Raw genomic sequence first — 10,537 nt, 5'->3', positions numbered from 1 at the left:
TAGGTTGATTGTCCTTCTTCAAAGCTTGGTGGAGCAGCCATTTAGGATCCTTCCTAGGTGTTAGCCTGATAGGAGGAACCCGCTCTGATACCAATTGGTAGCTTATATGAGTTCACCAAACTGTAGAGTACATGGTCCTCTATGAGACTGATATGCAGAATGCAGTAAAGACTGAGTGTAAAGAATGCAAGAGATTTTCTACGTGGAAAAATCCCACACAAGGGGATCAAAAAATCATGACCTACTCTTGTAGGCTTTTAACTCAACTAACTTGTAATCTACCTATTACAAGCCACTTTGCAAACACCCTATACCAAAGATTTCAAACTAACTTATGATGCAACCACCACAAGTCACTCTCTAACTCTCCTAGTTATAGAGGATTTAACTTATGACTATTCCTAGTCACAACATAAACTCTAAAGTTTACGAATTTGGTTTGTTCCTAAGACAGCGCTTCTGAGGAAGCAAATTAGGAATTACAATGTAGAACAATTAACAAAACTATAGATGTACATAAAACTTGTTTGGAGACTGATCCTTAGTGGAGTTATCTTCTTGTTCTTGACACACCAGTGACTTCAATGCCGGATGAATGTTTGTTCTTCTTGAGAGAATATCACTGAATGCACAAGTGATGGTGTGTCTTGCACTAGGTTGTTTTATCACAAAAGATATCACAATAGATAGTGATGTCACCTCTTGGTGTACTTCTTCCCAGTGAGAAGTGACTGCTGCACTATCTGCACAACCACTTTTGGGCAGTTGCATTCCAGCTGGATAATGGACTTTGTACTTCTGTCAGGACACACCAACGGACCAGGTCCTGGTTGTGTTCCTCTTCTGTAACAGTTGCCCGATGGTCACTTTCTTCTGCTACGTTCCAGCTGTGCACTTCACCTGTACTTCTGTCAGAGAACCCTAAGGGACCAGGTCACCAGGTCCCTGTTGTGTTTCTCTCTGTGGTCGTTTGTCCATTTGCTGACAAGTTCATATGATATGTATCCTGTGGAACAAATTCTCTATCTGGTTCTTCACAATAAGTTTTTTAGATCATCAAAATATAGGAAACATAAGGCTAAGACATTGAAAACTCATCATCTTCGTTGAGGAAGATCGATGAAGACTTGTGTTCTCTTACATATACTGTGATTTGTTCAAAGATAAATAACATATTTTTAGAAATAATAATTTTAAACTTCCCATTATAATTAATTAATGAAGCTTATAATTAGCTACATAAATGTCATGACATGTTTAACATCATAAGTTTAAAAAGTCTTTTTTTAATTTTATAAAAGCCGTATCTAGTTAAATACTTTCACATACTATGGCGCCAATATGCCGACCAATTAGCCAAAGCCAATAGTTCAAGTATTCAGAAGGCGCTCTATACAAGAGGGTACCACCGAAACTCACAGGTAAGTTCTACAGAGCGGTGGTTAGGCTGATTATATTATATGGGGTTGAGTGTTGTCCAGTTAAGAATTCACATATCTATAAGATGAAAGTAGCCGAGATGAGGATGTTGAGATGGATGTGCGTGCATACTAAACTGGATAAGATAAGGAATGAAGATATTCTGGAGAAGGTGGGCGTTGCTCCCGTGGTCGACAAGATGCGGGAAGCGGGGCTTAGGTGGTTTGGACACGTGCGGAGGAGAACCATAGATTCCCCGGTTAGGAGGTGCGAGCGGTTGGCTTTGGCAGGTACGAGAAGAGGTAGAGGGCGGCCTAAGAAGAATTGGGGCGAGGTGATCAGGCAAGACATGGCTCATTTTTAGATTTTCGAGGACATGGCTCTTGATAAGAACGTGTGGAGGTTGATAATTAGGGTTGTAGGCTAGGGGATAGTGCATAGTTTTTCTCACTTTGTACCGGATAGTCTGATAGAGCTTTGCCTATGTTTGGTAGCGGTCTAGGTTGTGTTCACACTATTTTGTTGTTTTGCATAGGATTGTATTACTGCACTCCCTTTCACTTATTTGGTGTATTTTAAGATATTATTATTACTTCTCTTGCTTCTTTTGTTGTTACAGATCACTTCTTGCATTTCTTTTCTGATATTATTATCTCTTCTGTTGAGCCGAGGGTCTCCCAAAAACAGCCTCTCTACCCTTCCGGAGTAAGGGTAAGATCTGCATACATCCTACCCTCCCCAAATCTCACTAGTGAGATTTTATTGGGTATGTTATTGTTATTGTATATCCCGAATAGTAGTCTGAGTTTTCTCACGTTATGTTCAAATCAATGACACAATAAAGGAGACAAATTTGACGAACAATCAGTTCAAAGTAGTTTCCTTTCCTTTTCTTTCCTACTATTCATTTTCAACAAATCCAGATGTGAAATATGAAAGCAGTTGCTTTCAATTCTCTAGGACTTAATAATTTTGTTGTTTTTTAAATCCACTTTTACTCAAATCTTGGATTTTGTCTGTACTCTCCGTTGCTGCTTTGTCTCCTCTGCTTACATATATTATTTCAGTGATATAACATTATAGTTATAGAAGCAAGGGCCAACTGACATCCCAGAGGTAGACAAGTGTGTTTATGAGGCATATATGGGGACCAGCGGCGAAGGTACATAGAGTTAACCACCCTTCGTCGAAAAATTAAACTGTATATATATGTAAAATATTAGATTTTAATGGTATATAATATATATTGAATACCCTTTATCTGAATTTTTTTTACTTATTTCAAATTTGAACACCCTAAATGAAATTTCTGGCTTCGCCTCTGATGGGGACATTTTGTTACCTAGGATATATATAATGAGCAGTACTCTATTTATTTCTCTTTGTCCTCAAACTAGTATTTTCGCCGTCCAAATTTATGTGATGTGTGTTCTTTTATAAAAGAATATTTCATTCATTTTAATTTAGATGATGTAGTTTGATTTGGTATAAAGAAAAAGATTTTTGAAATATGTGGTTCTAAAAGCTTAAGAGGCAAAAGATTTATGAGGCTATAATATTTGTGTGACTATAAAAACTTTTTATTAAGGGTAAAATGGGTAAAAATAAAAAATTTAAAGTTAAATTATTTTTAAATATAGAATGTGTCATTTTTTAAAATAGATTAATAAGAAAAGTATGTCATTTAAATTGACACGGAGGGAGTAATATTTTTTTTTTATAATTAGAAGTTATTTTATTTTAAATTTTTTATTTTTCTTATAAGATGATTTATAACCACACAAAATACATTTGTCTTGTTTAACACTATAAGTTCAAAAATGTTTCTTTATTAACTCTATTAACACGATCACATAAATTGGACTGACGAAAGTATCATGTTTCTGGTTTGGATATTTGAAGTATGGACAATATAAAATGGGGGTCCAATATCAAGTAAATAATGAATTGGGATGAATATGAATTTGATACGAAAATGAACTTGGGCATAGCTTTACCCCAAAAGTTAGCTCATGAGGTGTGAATTTTCCTGATACCAATTTTCCATCGCATACCGATGTGGGAACTCAACCTTATATATTTACGTAGACGAAATTAATAGTTCAAATTATACTCTAATTAATTCCGTAGGTAATTAATTTTCTCTTCACAAAATTCCCTTCAATTATCACCGGTTAAGTCTAACAATTGACTTTAAAATTTGGTGAGGAATTCCACATCAACACCATTTTCTATGTGGTTGAATAGTTCTATGAATTATTTTTCAAGGAATTGTCTTATGTTATTGGGTCGTGTTACACGACAAGCTAGAAACTAGAGGTGTTTAACGGGCGGGCTGGGACGGGCTGAACAAAAAAAAATCCAACTCGTTCGTTAACGGACCGGATTGATTAGCGGGCTGGAGATAGCGGGCTGATAACGAGTTGGGAATTTGTGGGTTTTTGTGGGCCCGTCCGGGTTCGGGCGGGCTGTGCTAATATTTTTTTTAAATTAAATTTTGTTAGCAATGATACACAAATTAAAAAAAATAAAAATTTTAACCCGTTAACGGGCTGAACCGGGCTGCAGTCCGTTAACAACCCGTTAACAGGTTAGCGGGCTTATCGGGTTCCGGTGCATCGGTATCCAAAATGTGTTCATCTAAAATCCGCTCTCCGTCCAACCCGTCCAACCCGCCCTATATACTACGTGCCGGGCTGAGCCGGGCCGAATCGGGCTGACCCGGGCAGGCCAGCCCGATTAACAGGTTCACAGTAGTAGGATATAATACCAACTTTTGTCACTTTCAAACGAGAATCCTAATGTTTATTTTCTTTTCTTTAATTGTCTTATGATATTGAGTTTAGCTAGAATGTTCTTTTCAAAGGCGAAAAGTAGTTTTAGTTAGAGACAGAATCAGAAACCTCCAGATTCACATGGAATTCTTAAATCAAAAAATAAAACACTCATTGAATGCCATGTGTATAAGAAATACAAGTATAACGTAGTAAGTTAGCTTCTATGTTTCCAATACATGTCGGTAATTGATGAACAAATGTAGGACTATACTCAATGGCGAAGTTGGCAGTGCGCTATGCAAGGGTGTTCAAAGTCTGTTTTTAATCAATAACAAATAATATTTTACCTTTTATGTCGTATAATTTTTCGGCACCCTTCGTCAGTTGACCACCCTTCAACCAAAGTAGCTTCGCCCTTGACTATATTGTATACAGTAAAGAAGGGTTATTTCTTGAGATGAGCCAAGATTTTAAGTTCACAGATCTGAAATTCTAATTATTTTAAGCCACTGCCCTTTAAATTAATTATTTATATATATCAATAATTTTCTTAAGACAAATTCTGAATTTGGACTAAAACTACTGAATTCGATCGAAGCCTTAACCTAAACGCTTGCTCTGCTCTAAATTATTATTCACCAAAGACTATTCTAGTAAGTAATACTATATTATAAGTTAAGTGATAAGTACTCCTTCATCCTTAACCAAAGGTCTCGGGTTCGAACCCTGGGTATGAAATCAATTTTATTAGGAAGCGCTTTACCTCCCAATGTGGGAGTTCCCGGCACGAATCCGGATTTAATCGGTCCCCATACAGGTCCCCATACAGGTAACAAACATCAGATAGGAAATCCAAAAAAAAAAAAAGTTGACTTTTCCCCTATTACATAGGGAAAGGGAAACACGATAGGTATCTTGAATTAAACTCACATTTATTATGGGAAAAAAAATTCATTATACCAATAAATTATCAGTCATTACGACAATATATTGCACTTTTAAAACAGGAAAAAAGAAACAAAAACAGAAAGTATATCCAAAATAAACATGACCCGAAGATCCAGTGTTTATTTATTCATTATATAAGGTATACTATGATAAATTTCTAAAAACTGAGTAAGGCTAATTAATTACCAAAACTTCGCAATATGGTCCGTTTTAATATAGTGTCGACTCTCCATGCTATATACTTTCATAGAAGTCACATCAGTATAGCAAGAATTTCACACACACTATTTGACCCAAAAGATATTGAAACGTTTTTGAATAAACCAATTAAATAAAATGAAGAGGTAAATTTCAACTAAGTATAATAAACTCTAGAATAAAAGATATAAGGGATTAACACGATGGATCATATTTCTTGATCTTGTGAAAGTGAGTGATTGAACGTTAAAAATGCCAACCTTGAATGTAGAAAGATGTTACAATCAGTGTTCTTTGCCGAAATCTCCCCCTTTACAAGGTTTTTTCCTCACTATATATAAGGGACAACCCCCTTCTCAATCCTAAAAGACATATAATAGGGAATATTCGAAAGTATATTCCTAGTGCCCCTGTTAGGCCTACACTACAGTAAAAGTCATATGTTCTTTGTCCGCTGTCGGTCGTCGTCCTTCACAGGACATCGTGCTATGAAGATCTCATCTTTTGTCGTATTTGTCAGTAGCCGTGGTCATCCAAATTTGGACCCATAAAGTTAGTCCCTCCACTTGTCGAGGTTGCGACTTGGTGCGTCCTTGATAAGCGGAGTGCGTCCTTGATAAGCGGACACCGTCCACTCACGTGGAGAAATTTAGTTTCATGAAGCGTTATGGCTTGGCCAACAAAGGGAGGTTAGCGTGCTCAACAAGACCCTGGGTAGTGTATCTTATCGGGAAATGACGTCATTTTCACGTGCGTCATCATTATGCGTGTTTTCGAGACAGGGGCTGGGGGCTTGTCGCTTCGATTTCGGTGCCATTATGCAGCCTTCCGCTTTGATTCTGGCGCCACCCAATCCTACAAATAGGTGGAGGGTTTGTTTTTTCAAAAATTGTTGGCCATTTCGTCTTTGGTTATTTTTTCTCATCTCTCCTGTGTTTGCTCCAACGATTTCTCTGCTTCCTCTTCTTCCATTCTTCGTTCTTAGCTTTTTTTGTTATTTTAACACATTTTTCGCCATAGAGATGCCTAGAACACATCGATCTCGTGAGGGGGTTTCTGACGCCACCCCGTTGTTCGTGGCACTCCCCTCTGGCAGTGAGGACATAGCGGTGGAGGAGGGGGACAACTTTTCCATCGTGGAAGAGTTACTGCTGAGACACCCTATGTCTCGAAGCGACTTTCTTAAGGATCCTCCTACAACTCCTACCCCCGTACTCTCTGAAACTGAGCAAGTCCATATAGATGCTCTCCGTGCAAAATATAACATTCCCGCTCATGTTGATATGGTTCCAGTGGGAAGGGACTTCGTGGAAATCCATAGGCCTGGGTACTGTACTTTTTATGAGTACCCCTTTGTGATCGGTCATTCCTTCCCCTTCTCCCATTAACGGAAGAATTTTGTCGATTCTATCAGGTTTTCCCGGCGTAACTTTCCCCGTACACGCTCAAAATATTCCTGCTGTTGACAAAATACGCGGAGTTGGCGGGGTGTGAGGTTACCATTCAACACCTTCTGCACTTGTTTTCACCCAGCTTTCATAGGGGTACTATGGTACATTTGAGGCACCGTGGGACAAAAGGGCTGGTGGTCAGAACCGACGATCGAGCGAGTCGTAAATTTTGGCATAAGTACTTCTTCGTCAGAACCGAACACATCGTGTTTGACCCCGCTAGGTTCCCGGAGCGATGGAACGAGAAGCGTAAGTGTCGCCACTTGTTTTACTCTTTCTTTTCTTCTTCATTTACCTTAGTGTTTATTTGCTTCTTGTTTGCAACTTGGGGCGTCCACCCCACCCTATTGCAGGTATAAGGGATTGGGTAGCCCGTCTGCTGCCCCATGCAGCAGAGACTCGAGACTAGCCCATTTTTGTGAAACGCTTTGGGCCGAAAGTTTCATCTGGTAAGTGTCTTCCTCTGTATCACTCTTCGACTATATACTGTTGTCTATTGATACGACTCTTTATGATGACAGGTCGCGGAGCTTCTAGGCGGAGGGCCCTAATCCCTGCATTTCGACAGGCCGTCGATGCTGCAGGAATGCAATTTACTCTGAGTGACGCCATCCGAGAGGGTCGTGCTCAACTGATATAGATGGGAGATCCTTCTCGCGATATGGTCGTAAAGGAAGAGACCTCTTCCTTATCGATCCATCACCTTGTGGAGGAGTCCTCTAATGAGGACGAATCATTGCTGAGGAAAAGGAGGAGGGTGGAGCTTGGGAAGGGCGTGGATGTTGATACTGGTAGGAGTAGGACGAGCGTGTCGCAGACGGCACCTGCAGCCACGTTTATGGCCGACGCCATCTTGGCGGGGAGGTCTCCCCAAACAGATGGGGTTTACCAAGGAGGCGGTTCCGTGCGCTCTGCTGAGGGTGGCATATTGTCTAACGTCGGAGGGGGCCTACACATCTAGGGTGAAGGCTTGGGATCGAATGTCGACCGGGGGGATGTTCATGAGTTTTTGGAGCGTCACACTCACGTAGAGGTCAGAGTTGAGAGTTCTGATCGACACATAGTTGTCCCTGGGGACTACAACTTGTTGTCGGATTGTGATCAGGTGGCATCTGCTTTAGCTCCTTTATGTGCTGCCCCTGAGAGCGAGGCACTTAGAGCGATGAGCGATATGGAGTTGTCTCAGAGCATCTCTGGCATGTCCTTGCAGGTAGATATCTTCCTTTTCATTTCGCCGTTGGGTTTGTGTTATTGTTTTTGGCCTGTCCTTTTGTTTTAACTTTACTTTTTGTGCCAGACCTTTATCATGCAGATTGAGCGCGAGTGCCGGAAAAGGAAGAGATCGACCATTTATGGAAAGATGTCTTCTAAATATCAAGAATATCTCACCAAGCATCGTGCGATGGCCGACATCTACACTCAGGATCCTAACTTCCAGCTGTTCCGCGAAGGGCTCATATAGAGGCAGGATCAATTGGCGCGTAAGGTCAAGTAGTTGAGGGAACGAGACGAGGACCTTATAAAGGCCATCGCTCATAATAGTGAGCTCGAGGCATCTCTTAAAGTGAAGGAAGATGAGCTTGAGCTAAGTAGGGGGGTAATGGCCGAGAATGCTGACCTCCAAACAAAGATGGCCAATTTAACTGCCGAACTGGGTACAAAGACGGTGGAGATCAATGAGCTTAAAGGTGAGCTGGGCGTGAGTGCCGATTGATTGGCGACTGTTATCTTTGAGGTGGCGGTTTTAGAAGATGCCCTCTGTGTTTGTAGGTCATAGCAGACTAAGGAGAAAGAGGCATCCGTACTTAAGATAGCGGGGCTTGAGGGGCGTGTTCAAGGGTTGGAGGTTGAACTGTCTGCATTGAATAAGCATATGGATTCTTTGAAAGTGGAGGACGTACGACAACAGTCGCATCCTTCTACATCTTATGCTCCAGCTAATCCTGTCGTGCCTCGACGTCTGTATGAGTTGTGGGTTTACACCGAGGCTCAGCTCGATGTGTACAAGTCTCTTTATGTTGATGGGAGGGCGTCTGAAGTGGAGCTTCGGGATGTACATGCCAAGGCTCGTGCATCTCGTGAGGCATGCATGGTAAGATTCTCTTACGCCTAATGGAGATGATATTAATTCTGATGATACGAACAGACTCGCCTCCGACTCTTGGTATGAAGACGTGTATGCCACCGGGAATGATGTGTAGTATTTGTTTTGTACTTACTTTTTTCTTTGCGATTTTTGTAAGGGCGTCTTTTAGCCCTTTGTAAAGACAAATATTTGTAATATATTTGCTGTGGATGGAGGTCATTTGGTCGTACATCTCTGGGTTGTTTTCTTTATTTGATTGATTTTTTTGATGACTTTTGCCGTAGCTACGTTGCTTTGTTGAAATGCTTAAACTTATTGTATTAAGTTTAGTTGACCTTTTTTCATTGGCAACGACCTTAGGCGTGGGGATATTTCTTTCGAGTTGGCACCGAAGTAAGATCTCGTCGCAGTTCTAATGATGTCGAACTCGTTTTTCGTTGATGGCCTTAGCCATTGGGATGTTACTTTCGAGCTGGCGCCGAAGTAAGATCCTGTCGTGGTTTGAATGATATCGAACTCGTTTTACGTTGATGGCCTTAGCCATTGGGATGTTACATTCGAGCTGGCGCTGAAGTAAGATCCCATCGTGGTTCGAATGATGTCAAACTCACTTTGCGTCGATGGCCTTAGCCATTGGGATGTTACTTTCAAGCTGGCGCCGAAGTAGTATCCCATCGTAGTTTGAGTGAAGTCGAACTCGATTTACGTCAATGGCCTTAGCCATTAGGATGTCACTTTCGAGCTGGCGCCGAAGTAGTATCCCGTCGTAGTTTGAGTAAAGTCGAACTCATTTTATGTCGATGGCCTTAGCCATTGGGATGTTACTTTTGAGCTGGCGCCGAAGTAAGATCCCGTCGTGAAGGTGACATTCTATTTTATTATTGGAGTGTCGTGGATGCCAGTTTCATTCATACATTGGAGATGCATGTTGCTTTCATATACATAATGGAGATTTTATTCATATATCGGATATACATGTCAACCGAGAAACCCTGATTGGGACAAAACCCGGGCGGGGAAAAAAGAGTACGACTCAGGCGGCGTCTTTTTTTAGAAGTGGAAGTATTTGAGGTGGGTGACATTTGAGTTATTTTGCAATAGCTTTCCCTCCATTGTTTCTAGCTGGAATGCTCATTTACTTGCTGCTACTGTGATTTTGTACGACCCGTCCCAATTTGTTCCTAGTTTCCCATCATTTGGGTCCTTTGTTGCTTGCGTTTTGGCCTTTAATACGTAGTCCTCGACTCTGAGTGGTCGTACTTTGGCCTTCTTGTTATAGTACCTTTCTACTTGTTGTTTTTGGGCCACCATTCTTATGTGTGCCATATCCCTTCGCTCTTCGACCTCATCCAGGTCTTGTAACCTGCTTTCGTCGTTGCTTGATCCACTCTCATTGGAGTACCTCAGGCTAGGTTCCCCGACCTCAACAGGTATGCCTGTATCAGTGCCGTAGACAAGTGAATATGATGTCTCACCTGTATTGGTCTTCGGCATTGTTCGGTAGGCCCATAGCACCTCCGGTAGTAGTTCCGGCCATAACCCTTTGGCGTCTTCAAACTTTTTCTTTAATATGTTTAATATTGTTTTATTAGAGGATTCCGCTTGATCGTTGCCGGCAGGATGATATGTCATGGAGAGTATCCGCTTGATGTGCCATT

This window comes from Nicotiana sylvestris, chromosome 1 (genome assembly GCF_000393655.2).
Source record: "Nicotiana sylvestris chromosome 1, ASM39365v2, whole genome shotgun sequence".
Taxonomy (NCBI): domain Eukaryota; kingdom Viridiplantae; phylum Streptophyta; class Magnoliopsida; order Solanales; family Solanaceae; genus Nicotiana; species Nicotiana sylvestris.
Note: the sequence above shows the minus strand (reverse complement) of the source record.